The following is a 15506-nucleotide window of genomic DNA, read 5'->3' as shown; positions in this document are numbered from 1 at the left end:
AGGATAACTGGAGAAAAAAATGCAGTAAGAAGCATCCTTTTTGGTTACATCATCCACATAAGTGTTGAAGGCAAAGAAAGTGGTGGTGACGTCTATGATGGAAAGCTTAGCTAGTTTAAATGGAAAAGTCTTCATCAAATGAAAGGCAGTGAGTGAGTAGAAGGAAGTAGGAGTCATCACTATGGATGTGAAAAGATTGTGGGTACATGTCACACTTAAACAGTCCTTACTTTTCTGTCTTTGCTCATGTCTTTCCTTCTATTGTAATGTTGTCTCTATAATTTGTTCCACAAATTTTGTCTTTCTTCTAATACAACATCTAGGTAGGCTGCCCTTCTATGCTGCTAAAATACTTTGTGTATTTCTTTAATATAGTCTGTCTCAAAGGATTTTATGAGTTGTTTAGTTTTATTAACTTACAAATATAAATTAGAGGGTTTACCATTTCAATTTTGTGTATACTCATGAAAGTTTTCATTGTAATTCTTTAGTCACCACGTGCTATTTTTAATCAGATGGGACAAAATACTGAAGTCAAGAATTTATTACACAAAACCCACAGAATTAAATAAATCCATAAGAACTTGAAATAATGAAACTTTCAGATTGTTTTTATAAGTTTGTGTCATTTACCTTCTAAAGTTATTAATCTTCAAGACTTTTAGAACACCCTGTATTAAACCTTCCAGACTGTAATTTATTACATTTATTTGCTTACGTGAATATTTCACACAATAAATTATAAGCGTTTTGAGAGTAGATAGGTCCTGTATTATACTTATCTTCTTGATTCCCTGGGCTATAAGAGCTAGAATATATTACAAGCCTGATAGTTTTATTAATTGATAAAATAAATATAGGAATGTGGGCCAAGAAATATGTATAATATATATTTTCTTCCGCCTTTGCTTTCTGTGAATTATTTCCTTTTCTGACATTTTCATTTTAGAAGTGCCTTGGAGTCAATGGTTATTGGTCAGTGCGTGGTGCCATGCTAGCAAGAAAAAAGAATACTACTAACCAGGGTATTTATGATATACTTCACATTGTTAGGTCTTTACTCTTCCAACATAAAAATCAAGTCATTCCTGATAGTTAGGAAGCAAAACTATCTCCTTTCCCAAATCCCCTTTTCTATATGAAAGATATATGTGGTTGCAGACTAAAAGCCTGGATATTGTATTGAAAATGTTTTCTGGGAGTTCCTGTTGTGGCTCAGTGGAAATGAATCTGATTAGTAGCTATGAGGATGCAGGTTCGATCCCTGACCTTGCTCAGTGGGTTAAAGATCCAGCGTTGCTGTGAGCTGTGGCATAGGTCACAGGCTTGGATCTTGCATTGCTGTGGTTGTGGCATAGGCTGGCAGCTATAGCTCCAATTTGACCCCTAGCCTGGGAATGTCCATATGCCGTGGGTGCAGCCCTAAAAAGAGGACAAAAAAAAAAAAAAGTTTTCTAATAGCTGTAGCTCTTTGTTCATAAATTAACATTTTTTTTTTCTTTCCAACCTTAATAAGTACATTTCTGATCCTATGTAAACAATATGGTGTGGCTCATCAAGTCCATGATTAAACTGGAACTAACACACTTGCATCCTTAAGAAGAATATCCCTTTATAAAGGAAATTCATGGCAGATAAAGACAGAACCAACCTGTTCTCTCTGGGTGTAGGTGATACCAGTGAAAACTCATGATGAATGTAACTAATATTATTTGTATCCGGGATGAATTAAATAGGTCTAAGAGGCAGACAATCAGAGAGGTGGAATGGGATTGTAAAAATATATATACTTTAGAATAATTGAGCAACCATGGTTTTGAATAATGTCCACATCATTTGAAATGTGTGGGGTTTGGACAAAAGCTACTCAGATTATCTGAACCTCATATTTTATTACCCAAGTTAATCTAATAATTTTAAAAGTTGTTGAACAGGGTAACATGAATTAAGAATTAAATACAGTTACTGGCATATACAGATTCTCTGTAAATATATGATCCTAATATTAGTCTGACTACTTGGTTCATGCTTTCTTCAAATTAGTACTTAAATTACAGACCCCACTTGTTCATTTCCTGATAACCAAAAGGACAGGAACCTGGTGCTGGTGTCCAATTTCTTTTTTTTTTCTTTTTTTTTTTGTCTTTTGTTGTTGTTGTTGTTGCTATTTCTTGGGCCGCTCCCGCGGCATATGGAGGTTCCCAGGCTAGGGGTTGAATCGGAGCTGTAGCCACCGGCCTACGCCAGAGCCACAGCAACGCGGGATCCGAGCCGCGTCTGCAACCTACACCGCTGCTCACGGCAACGCCGGATCGTTAACCCACTAAGCAAGGGCAGGGACCGAACCCGCAACCTCATGGTTCCTAGTCGGATTCGTTAACCACTGCGCCACGACGGGAACTCCTGGTGTCCAATTTCTTAATGATAAAATTACCCTAGTGTAATCCCAACAGTCTTTGATATTTCCCCTCACTTGCTTGCATATTTCTATTCCAGTTGATTAGAGAAACACCTCTGAGTGAAAGAGGTAGTTAGAAATTAATATCAGATGAAAATAAAATGTAGAATTTAATAGTTTCAACTCTATTCATGTGGAAATCTATATTGAAAGAAAAGTACAATCACTTTATTCAATCTAGATTGAAAATGGGTATTTTAGGTTTAATTTAGTAGGAGAGTCCATTTAAAAATTTTTATGGGCTGAGATAGACTTGATTATATGAAATCCTTTTATCTGAAACTGAAGATCCACAGCCGGGAAATTCTCCAGTGGAAACATGACCTGGTCTGAAACCATTTTCCCTTTCCTAGGCTCTTAGAAAACTATAAATTATGTGAAAGTTTCTAAGGCCAATAGAAGAAAGCCTAGTAAAACATGTTGAAATATTCTTATTGATTTGTAGGCATGTTCACACACATATGATAGTGCTTATCACCAAGATAAAAATTCAAGTTCAAAATGAGCATCTGTCTTAACTTGTAAATCTAGCTGGATAAGAAATAACTCTGTAGCTTATTTTGGAATTTTACTATCAAATTTTCAAGTGCCCCTAAATTACTAAATGCTACTGAAGTTCATGATGACAGCACTGTTAACTGTTTTGAAAAATTAGATATCATTTCCTGAAAGGATTATGGAATATAACATGACATTAATTTACTTTGTTTAATCTAATATAATTTTCATTATAAAACATTAAATTTGATCTTTAAATTTAAAACAGCAAAGGTAATCTTATAAAAAGGACATAATAAAATATTGAAATGGGTCAAATCTTGATATAGTATGAAAATGTTTGCATATGAATATTAATCATGTAAAACAAAGTAATTTTCATCTCAGAGCTATTACTCTCATCATTTTATAATGAAAATATTTCAGAGAATGTTAGAAATGATAATGATATTGAACCTAACATTCTCATTTACCAATGAGAGTGAGTCAGGAGGGAAAGGGCAGGGCACAACCTTAAAAAAACTGACTTAGATGATAAAGACTACACAAAAACTGGTTAGAACCAACTAGGTCCATGACAGTGGAAGATTCAGCTTCTAGTCAACCTGAGCCTCATTATGTGCTCCTTATAATACATTAGCATGGTAAATGACATGCCCACAGGGCCCTTGACAGTTCCAAGGCATAGAAGGGCTAAAAGAGGTCAGTGGCCCAATTCCTGGAACCCCCACCCCCATTCCTGAAATAGTTGGAATAATCCCCTCACCCATTAGATTGTGAAATTACCCAGTCCATAAAACTCACCAGCCTATATTTTGGGGCCTCTCACATTTTGAGATAGCCCAAACTGTGCCTATGGAGTGTTTCTTCCAGAACCACTAGCTTGTCTTTAAGACAGCCCACACTTCATCTTTCTCTCTTAATAAATCTACTTCTAACATATGGCTTTGCCTCTTGCTGAATTCCTTCTGCACTAAGACATAAAGAAACTGAACTTCACTAAGTCCTGAGACCAAGTGTGTGGAGTTTTTTTGTTTTGTTTTGTTTTTTGTCTTTTGTCCTTTTAGGGCTGCACCCGTGGTGGCATATGGAGGTTCCCAGGCTAGGGGTCTAATCGGCTTGCCTACACTACAGCCACAGCAATGCAGGATCCAAGCCGTGTTTGTGACCTACACCACAGCTCACGGCAATGTCGGATCCTTAACCCACTGAGCAAGGTCAGGGCTCAAACCCGCAGCCTCGTGGTTCCCAGTTGGATTTGTTTCTGCTGTGCCACAATGATAACTCCAGATGTTTGTTTTTTTTTTTTTTGTCTTTTGTTGTTGTTGTTGTTGCTATTTCTTGGGCCGCTCCTGTGGCATATGGAGGTTCCCAGGCTAGGGGTTGAATCGGAGCTGTAGCCCCCAACCTATGCCAGAGCCACAGCAACGCGGGATCTGAGCCGCGTCTGCAACCTACACCACAGCTCAAGGCAACACCGGATCGTTAACCCACTGAGCAAGGGCAGGGACCGAACCCGCAACCTCATGGTTCCTAGTCGGATTTGTTAACCACTGCGCCACGACAGGAACTCCCAGATGTTTGGTTTTAAATAAAAAATGGTTCAAGTCCCAATCTGTTTTTTTTGCTGGGTTTGAGTTCTGGCCCATGGGTTCAAGTCCCGGTCTGGGTCTTGGATGTGTTCGAATCTCAGCATGTCGGTTCAAGCCTAATCAGAGGTGTACAGTTTCAAGAGTACCTAGTTAAGAGAGAATGTATTTTTCCAATGCCACATGGTTGTTACAGTAGATTTGGCTCAAGAACAACAAATACTTGATTCTTGGTATAACATATAAGATTTATAAAGTCATAGCATTTTGCATTTTTGTGGGTCATTTAAGAAATCACAAGTCAAAAATAGATTAGAATGGGATGAACACAAGCTTTATTAGAGAATAAGTTGGAACAAACATTTCACAAAACAAACATATTGTGATTGAAAAGTGCTAATAGCAACAAGTATGATACTGAATGATATTTTTATGCATTTTTGGCAAAATACAGGTAATGATGTCTTAGCCCAAAGTGATCATATTGAAGTAGCTTGTATATATAAACATCTTCATCTTACATAAAAAGGTTTCCCAGACATCGTATTGTTGGGAGGCAAAGATTGCCCCCGTATAGAAGACAAAAGGGTTATATATTAATTTTCCCAGAAATCTTTTGCAGCTAAGATATAAACATGTGGCCTTGAATTAAAATGAGGAAGTCACACACAACAAAATTTGCATTCAAAAGTCTATTTTGGCGATGCTGACAGCAAGGGCATAGAATCCTAGTGTAACAATGAACTGCAGCATAAATCTGCAGCACGCAGTATTTAGCACTGAAGATGACCTGGACCTCCTCAGATTGACCTGTGGTCATGGTCTCTACAACTTCCCTTCCACTTATACTAGCCATTCTATACTTTTAAATAATTTCCTAATATAAACCAGCCATAATCGTGTTTTGTGACTTATATTTATACCTAAAAATTGTGATGAGTATAGGGATATTTCATTTCAAACAACTCATGTATGTAATACCTCTCTGTAATTACTAGAAGTTAATTATTAGATTCTTGTGATTATAACATAAACTTTTAAAAAGCTTAGTAATTTTTTGATTATTGTATGGACTTTTTTTCAAGGTGTGATGCCACTGGCTGGGGAATTTACATAAAAACATGTCAAGAGTTCCCATTGTGACTCAGTGGTTTACAAACCCAACCAGCATCCATGGAGATGCAGGTTCCATCCAGGGCCTTGCTCAGTGGGTTAAGGATGTGGCATTGCTGTGAACTGTGATGTAGTTTGCAGATACAGCTCATATCCCGTGTTGCTATGGCTATAGCATAAGCTGGCAGCTGCAGCTCTGATTTGACCCCCAGTTTGGGAACGTCCATATGCAGCAGGTGTGGCCCTAAAAAGCAAAAACAAACAAAATGAAACCAAATCAAAACCAAAACTAAACAAAATCCCACATATATAATTTTTTCTATCCAAGTGTAATATTTTTGTCCTTTTTTCCAAACTTATTTCTAATTGACTAAGCTCTTTGAGCCTGTTTGACATTGTTTATACCTTTATGTACAAAATGATTCTTAATTCAGGAAACTGTTGCTAGAGGAAAAGAATGACTTCTATATCATGCATTGGCTCAAAGTTGTCTGAGCATCTAGGTAAGCAATTACACTCTGTATTTTAAAGGATAGTTAATAATGTCTTTTGGCTATTTGGTCTACTTGGATACTGAGTCAAATAATGACTAGTATTAGTTTTTTCTTTGTTTAGGAATCATTCAATCCTGGTAATCTGTCTCTCTTATTCAGTTACATCAAAGCAGCTTAGTTTTCTTCTACCTTTTATTTTTTTAGCACTTTTTCAATGGGTCTCTCAGTACCCTGTCAAACAATATACCACATATATAAACAGGTTTCCATATATTAAGAAATATTTAAATAAATAATTGCTGAAAGTGTTCCCAGTGGGAACATTTTATGTTTATGAAAATATAAATCTACTGACTCAATACAGTCAAGTAAACTGAAGCAAAATAAACACTAGGAAGGCCACACAACATCACATTATAAACAAATGCTGAAAACCGATGAAGATGGAGACAAAATCTTAAAAACAGCCCAACAAAATTATATTTGAGGAACAATTTGAAATGTAAATGTGGACAGTACGATATTTTTAAAGGGATGTTAATTTACAAAGACATGCATATTTTGAATATAAAATAATATTTATAATATTTTATTTTAGATATATATGATTTAGTATTTAAAGGTGACAAATTGTAATACCGGCAACTTTCTTTTGAATGGCATGGTACAAAAGCAGGATGAATGATTGGGTAGATGATAAATAGACAGATAGATAGATAGATAGATAGATAGATAGATAGATAGATAGACTTTAACAAATGTTCATGGATATTCATTTCAATTTTTTTGCATTTGAATTTTGTTTTTTATTTTTTGAAATCTCAAAGTCAACCTCCAGGCCCTGAACAGATTTTTTTCTGTGAGATACAGAGGAAAAAGCAGTCTGTTTCCCCTAGAAGGGGAGGAAGGATCTGGTGGGGGAGTAAAGCAGGCACTAAGGTGGAAGCCTCACCTTAGGCATTTGCTGAAGTGATTATTCTCATCAATATGACTAAGCTCATGAAATGCGTAGGCTAGCCATCAGCCCACTCTTCATGGAAATTAACAATGGTGAATGCTACACACCATGGATGCAGACAGACCCAGGCAATATTCGTGGCCAGAGGGATGTGGAGACAAAGAAAACAATGAAGTAAGAAATAAAATATTGGATTTCCTGTTGTGGTGCCAAAGGTTAAGAACCTGACATGGTCTCCATGGGGATGAGAATTTGGTCCCTGGCCTTACTCAGCGAGTTAAGGATCCAACATTGCTGCAAGCTACGGCACAGGTCCCAGATGCATCTTGGATTCAGTGTTGCTGTGGCTGTGGTGTAGGCCTGAGCTGCAGCTCCAGTTCAACCCCTAGCCTGGGAGGAAGTTCCTTATACCATGGGTGTGGCCATAAAAAAAAATTTTAAAAAGAAAGAAAAGATTGCCTGCCATATCAGTAAACAAAGGATGTCACAGTCATCAGGGATTGCAGCCACCTCCAAGTCTGAGTAGATGAGCCCTGAGGGAATTCAAGAAGGAAACAAATTCCTGCAGCCTAGCAGTCATCAGACTATAGGCATGCCCAGTGGTGAGCCCTGAGGAAACGCAGGATGTGAAAACACAGGATGCTGGCCCCAGAAAGCTGAGGTATCTGGGAATATCAAAGGAATGATTTCAGTAAACCCAGAACCTTGCATCCTCTCATACATAGAAAAGTGCTAAATTCTTTGAGATATCTGCTTTTCCTTTATTAACAGTAATCCTTTGTTCCTAGTACTTGCTCTTTGTGGCCAAACTCTCCCATATTTAAGTTCCCCCCTCACCTCCTCTGAGCTGTCTCTCAGAGCTATCTGAAATGCTGCCTGTCAGGCTACTGTCCTCATTTTGCTCCAAATAAAAATTAACTCATGACTCTCCCTTTTTGCAGTGTTATTTTTTTTCTTTAAGTCAACAGATGCATTTGTTTTCTTCAGACAACTTGCCTCAAATTTGCTTTGAAATATAATTTTAATATATTTTGTCTTCTATGCTTTTTTGGAGGTACTAAGGGAAAAAAATAAACTGCATTTTTTTCAGAGGTTTAAAAATAAGACAAAATATCAATCTGGAACACCAGAATATTGCCTTTATTAGTTAATAGAGACTATTAAAATTTCCAACATTGCGTGAGAGCCATGTAGGTTTAAAATAATGAAGCACTGTGGTTAGCTTGCTTCAAAAGGAAAGGAAGTAGAGCTGAGCTGCCTCTGTCCAGGTTCTAATTATCCAAACAGTAGTTGCTACCTTTCTAAGGGAAGAATATGTAAAAAGGTGGAGAGAGACAAGCAGTTAATTTATATGAACTTTCTTGGCATATGCACAAAGCCTCAGGACTGAGGAAGCAGCATCTTTCTCTGAAAAGTACATCCAGAAGTCTAAGCTCATTAAAGGCAGGGGTCACATCTGAGTTCTTTGTTCCTTCACTTTGCCAGCCAAACATAATGCTTTGGGAGGCAGTTGAGAAATGTTTGCTCACTGTTAAATAAATGAATTTGTATCAGTGCTCTTGAAAGAAACCAGACTATCTCATCCCAAATATGCTTTTTTGATATAAAAGTTATTTTGAGCTAAAGACAATCAAGAAGCAAATACAGGAGGACATCGCTTGCCCCTTGCCTCCTTCTCTGCCTAAAGAATGGATAAAAAGTCTCCTTCCTGAGGGGGACATTGCACTCTTATCAGCCCAGAGATGTCATCAGAGATCTGCAAAGCATAGGGTTAAACTAATCCTCATCTTCCTATTTCTTGGCCACTGTTAACTGCCCTGTCCAAGTCCCTTTTTGTTGTGAAGGTTTCACAATTTATTACTCTTTCTCCAACCTGGTATAAATGCTGGTCAGCTCTAACTGCTTCTTTGGGTTTTCCTTTTCCTTGTGAAAGCTCCCTTGTATGCTTGAAATATACATGTCCATCAGCTTCTGTTTATTTTTCTCTTGCCAATCTGCTTTTTTACAGGAGCCCCAGACTCTGCTTAGAAGGGTAGAAGGAAAGATTGTTTTTCTTCCACTACACACTCAAATTAAAATGTTATGAGCAAGGTAAGAAAGATCGGAAAGGCAGTATCTACAGTTAGCTGAAGAGCACAGGTTTTGGCAATAAAATATTCAAATTAAAATAATAATATTAATAAGCACTGTGAGAGTCAACCAAAACAAAACAGGGGATTAATTTAGCCCACAGGTCACCTACATATTAGCATTAGGTTTTTTGGTTTTTTTTCGCATCAGGTTATTTGCACCTGTACCTTTCTCCTTCTTATTTGAACAAGTCTAGGGGGAAACATTAACATATAATCCATATAAATGTTCTCACTCAGAGCACCCTTCAGTGGCCTAGGCATCTGAAATGCTTTATCTCATTTTAATTAATTTCAGACCATATTTTAGATGTGAGAAAATAACCCATTTGTTTTATATCTATCCATAACCATATCAATGTCTATATCTATATATACATTGCTTTGGTCCAGGTTAACTTGTTTAGGCCTGTGAAGTCATATCATAAAAGCTGTCATCTTTGCCTTATTTACCTTGGTTCACCACCAGAATTAACTCAGTAAAATGGAAATGTAAGAACACTGTGATGGTGACATAATAGAAAAAAGTAGAAGAGAGCAAACTAGCTTTTAATTGTTTATACTTGGACACATTCATAATTTTTTATTTTTGCTCTTTCTCAGGTAGAGACATAAAATTATTTCACTTTCAAGTGTATAGCATAATGATCCAAAATTTATATAAATTGAAAAATGATCACCACAGTAAGTCTAGTTAATATCTGTCATCACATATAATTTATATATATTTTTTTCTTATAATGAAAACTTAAAATATCTTTTCTCTTAGCAATATTAAAATATGCAGTGCAAAATCTAATTTCTCATTGCAGGGCTGACCAATAAAAATTCTGATGTAGTGACTAATTTTCCTTTCCTCCCACTTTGTTTTGTGTTTAGTTGTAGTCTATGTGGAAGTTTTTTGTATGTATCTTTCTGGCAACACAATGTCTTCAGGGGACCTCCTAATGAACACTTCCTTCTCCCTTTTTAAAAAGGGGATATGCACGTCCAATATATAAAGGCACACTGCACATCTTAGAATATTAAAGAATTTCTGAAGCCACAATGGCTTGGGTTAGCAAAAAAACAACTTGAGGAAAAGAGCATTTTGTTAAAAAGACAGGCAAAACCAGATAACTCTCCCAGTATTTTATAGTCCACATCCAACTCCAGCACAATTTTGATAAATGTACAAAATACTCAAATACTTGGACAGGATAACCTTATTGATAAGAGTCATCTTAACAGTAACATGTCTATGAATCTTGAGTTTATAATGCCTGCTCCAGCTTCAAATCTTCAAGAGCTCTTAAATGAGGACTTAAAACTTCCTATTAGAATTCCTAACAAGTTTATATATATAAAATTATATCCTCTGCAGCAAAAGATGATTCCTATCTGTAGGACTGATTAGTTTTTGGACGTTGTATTTCTGTGATGATTCAAATTCACCCTGGTACATAATAGTTTTTTTAATAAGTCCTAGGTTCGGTCTGTTAGGTTTTGTTTGTTTGTTTGTTTGTTTGTTTGGGGGGGTGTCTTCACTCATGAGAGATGATGAGTGTCATTTTCTTTTCTCATGACATCTTTGGTTGTGGAATCAGGATAACACTCTTCTACTGAAGTGATCTGGTGGTGTTCTGTCTTTCATATTTTGGAAGGGTTTGTGAAGAATTTGTGTTAATTCTTTCTTACCAAATGTTTGGCAGAAATTACCAACTGAAAAAAGAAACGAAACAAAACAAAAAAAAAATTTGCTGTTAGCATGTTGTATGTCCACAATCTGTTTTCATCTTTCTTACTAGCACTTATTCAATCTGATTTTGTATTTTTTTCTCTTTTCCTTTTTGGACTTCCTCTTCAGCATATGGAAGTTCTCAGGGCAGGGATCAAATCTGAGCTGGAGTTGTGACCTGCACCACAGCTGAGGCAATGTTTGATCCTTAACTCACTGTGCCACATCAGGAACTGTGTGCCTCCATAGAGATATTCTGGATCATTAACCCATTGTACCACAGCAGCAACTCCCTGATATTATATTATTTATTGGCTTGTTTTTTGCATCTTGCTATCACTCTACAATATAAGCTCCATGAGGATAGGAAATTTATTCATTCACAATGGACTCTCCCTGTCTATAAAATGTTACTAATTCATAATAAAAGTTTAATAGGTATTTTCCAAGTGATTATAAAAAAAAAAGGCAAATTTACTGAAAGGAAAATGCAAAGAAAGAATGAAGACATGGGCAAGCTTCACAGAGTCTTCATGAAGGGGAAGGATCCCTGACAAAAATGGAAAGACTCTGAGTCAATTTTAAATCTCAAAGTGTGTATGAGATGCAACTATAGCACAGAAATATCTCCAATATTAACTGAAATAATAAGAACAGAAACTATAAGGAATAAAAGAAAACAATAGTTTAAAGGAAAACTTGGACCCTTTAAAAAATAACTAGTTCATATCTAGAAAAAATAGAGGGCTCATTCAAATGTGGAGGAAAAAAAATAAAATCTCAATAGTCAAATGTAGACAGGATATAAACTCAGAGCTCAAGTTTTGGGAAATTATACAAAAACACATGCAATTAAATGCAAATTAAAGGAATATAAAGGTGTTATTTTACATGCATAAAATTCATCAAAAATAAAACATAATCTCTAAAGTGGGTGCTATGCAAAATATTTTAAAGTTTGTTTGCAAATGCAAAAGACCCAGAATAGACAAAGCCATCCTGAGAAAGAAAAATAGAGCTGGAGGAATCAGGCTCCCTGACCTCAGATTATACTATAAAGCTACAGCCCTCAAAACCATACGGTACTGGCACAAAGACAGAAATATAGAAATCAGCAGAACAGGAGAGAAAGCCCAGGATTAAACCCACACACCTACAGCCAACTAATCTAAGACAAAGGAGGCAAGAATTATGCCCTTCGATAACTGGTGCTGGTAAAACTGGACAGTCATATGTAAAAGAATGAAATTAGAACACTCCCTAACACCATACACAAAAGTAAACTCAAAATGGATTAAATAGCTAAATATAAGACCAGATACTATAAAATTCTTAGAGGAAAATTTAGGCCAAACATTTTTTGACATAAACCACAGCAATGTCTTCTCAGGTCCACCTCCCAGGGTAATGACAATAAAAACAAAAATAAATAAATGGGACTTAATTAAACTTAAAATTTTCTGCACAACAAAGGAAGCCCTAAACAAAACAAAAAGACAACCCACAGAATGGGATAAAATCTTTGCAAATGAAGTGACTGACAAGGGATTAATCTCCAAAATTTATAAACACCTTCTTCAGCTCAATACCAAAAAAATGAACAAGCCATTAAAAATGGGCAGAAGATCTAAACAGACAATTCTCTAAAGAAGACATACAGATGGCAAAAAAAAAAACACATGAAAAGATGTTCCACATCACTCATTATTAGAGAAATGCAAATCAAAACCATGATGAGGTACCACCCTACACCAGCCAGAATGGCCATCATCAAAAAGTCTACAAACAATAAATGCTGGAGAGGGCATAGAGAAAAGGGAACCCTATTACACTGTTGGTGGGAATGTAATTTTGTGCAACCACTGTGGAAAACAGTATGGAGATTTCTCAGAAAACTAAACATAGAACTAACATTTGATCCAGCAATCCCACTTCCAGGCATCTATTCAGAGAAAACCATGACTTGAAAAGATACATGTACTCCAGTGTTTATTGTAGCACTTTATACAATAGTCAAGACTTGGAAACAATCTACATGTCCATTGACAGAAAAGTGGATCAAGAAGATGTGGTACATATACACAATGGAATATTACTCAGCCATTGAAATGAATGAAATACCGACATTTTTAGCAACATGGATGAACCTAGAAATTATCATGCTAAGTGAAGTCAGACAGCAAGACACCAACATCATATGTTATCACTTACATGTGGAATTAAAAAAAAAAAAAAAAAGGACACAATGAACTTCTTTACTGACTCAGAGTCTGAAAATCTTACTATTCCCAAAGGAGACAGGTTGGGGTTTGGGGTGGAAATGCTATAAAATTGGGTTGTGATGATCATTGTACATACATTTAATAAAATTTATGGAGTAATTAAAAAATAAAAATAAAGTGGGTGCTATTAATTGAATTTTGTTCCCCTCAAATCCAGATGTTGAAACCCTCATCTTCAATGTGATGGTATTTAGTGATGTAATTAGATTTAGATCAGATCATGAGAATGGGGCTAAAGGAAACAAGAAAATGTCAAATATGTCATATATGCCTTTTTGATATAAAAATTATTTTATGCTGAAGCCTATTAAGAAAGCGCTAAGGCAGAAACAAATGCTTCCCCTTTTCTGCCTAAAGGCAGGATGTCAATTCTTTTATTGGCGATTGAGTCTTATCAGCCTGGAGATGACACCATAGGAACATGTAAACAAACCTTAACTCTATTAGCTTCCTCACATATACACACCTTCCCCTAACTTGCCACTCTTTGAAGCCTAAAACTTTCTTTTTCCTGTCATTTCTTGTCGCATGTATTGTTGTGTGTTGGAGACACTAAGATGCAATTCAAAGCTCTTATTTTGAGTCCTTTTTGGTAGAGGTGGCATGCACTATGCTTGTGCATAGACTACTTTTCTCAGGTTAATTTGTCATGTTGTTTGAATCTCAGCTGAAAATATAAGATGTGTAGGGATGAATTTTGCCTCCTCTACCAGGCACTCATGAGAGAATTAGTGCCCCAGTAAAGAAAGAGATCTGAGAACTCACTCACTGGCTCACATTTTGTTTCTTTGTCACTCTCTCCTTCCACAGGCCCTTGCAGAGGAAAGGCCACTTAAGGACACATGAGAAGGAGGCTGTCTGCAAACCAAGGAGTGAGCTGTTCTCAGACACCAACCCTGCTGGTACCTGGATCTTGGACCTCACATCTCCAGAACTCTAAGAAATAAATTCGTATTGTTTAAGCCATTCAGTTTACGGTATTTACTGTGGCAGCCCAGGCTGACTACATGAGCCTGGTGGAAGCAAAGTTGGAACACCCTTTATGATAAAAACAAGGACAAGAGAATGAAAGGTGCCACTGTACCCAGAAGATGGTCTTTAAACTTCAGTATGTTTTCCTTTCTTATGCATACTGTTTTAGATTGCCACAGATACAAATTTTCATTTTCTAAGTATAATACTTACACGTTTCCTGTTATTGTTTCTTTGCACACATCATTTTTTTTTTTTTGAGTCTTTTTGTCTTTTCTAGGGCTGCTACCGCAGCATATGGAGGTTACCAGGCTAGGAGTCCAATGGGAACTGTAGCTGCAGGCCTACGCCAGAGCCACAGCAACGCAGGATCCAAGCCATGTCTGCAACCTACACCACAGCTCACGGCAACTAACCCACTGAGCAAGGCCAGGGATCGAACCTGCAACCTCATGGTTCCTGGTTGGATTTCTTACCCACTGCCCACGACGGGAACTCTGCACACATCACTTTGAAGTCTGCAATCATGTGTAATCATTTTAATATTTCATAGCTTAACTACTTCTACTGTTTTTTGTTTGTGCAAATCTTTTATTTGGTTTGTAAACAAAGAACATCTTTGCATAAATATGGGTTTGTGTTTTATATTAGCTCTTACTAGTAAATTGTAAAGAAGAATTACCAGGCCAAGTATGATGAATAATTTAATTCTAATTATTACATTGTATAGCTGCTTTCAAAAATTCTGTTCTTGCTACGACTGCCTGCATTGAGCAGCCTCCAGGAGATATTGAAGAAAGAATTTACAGCATCATTTCTTAAAAGTCGGTCTGACTGCCAAGGAGATACTTTACTATGGCGTTGTGTTTAATCTTCTTGCCTACATATGAAAAATCCAGTTCAGAAGAAAATTCCAGTGCATCAGGAAAACAGAAATATCAATTTTCCTTCCTGAAATCATAATAATCCCTTTGTCATATATAGAATTTCCTATTATTTTATTGAAAATATTTCATCTTTGAGCCTACCCAGTAGGAGTCCAATGCATAAATCAGCCACATTCACAACAAATGAAAAACTACTGGTCATTATCTTGCATAAAGCCCACAGGTGAACTTTTTCTTTGCCCTTTATTATTATCGTTTTTATTTAAATGCATTAATATGGCTTGTTGTTTGGCCACCCATCCTATACTCTTGTTACTGATACCAAATAAGGTTCATTAGAGTAAGCCAAAAACTGAGACTCCCAGGTTGGTAGCCAAGCAAGTGTTTATTCATGAGACAGCCAATGGAG

This window comes from Phacochoerus africanus, chromosome 5 (assembly GCF_016906955.1).
Source record: "Phacochoerus africanus isolate WHEZ1 chromosome 5, ROS_Pafr_v1, whole genome shotgun sequence".
In the NCBI taxonomy this organism is placed as follows: Eukaryota; Metazoa; Chordata; class Mammalia; order Artiodactyla; family Suidae; genus Phacochoerus; species Phacochoerus africanus.
The sequence above is the reverse complement of the archived record's forward strand: the minus strand, read 5'-3'. Positions refer to the sequence as shown.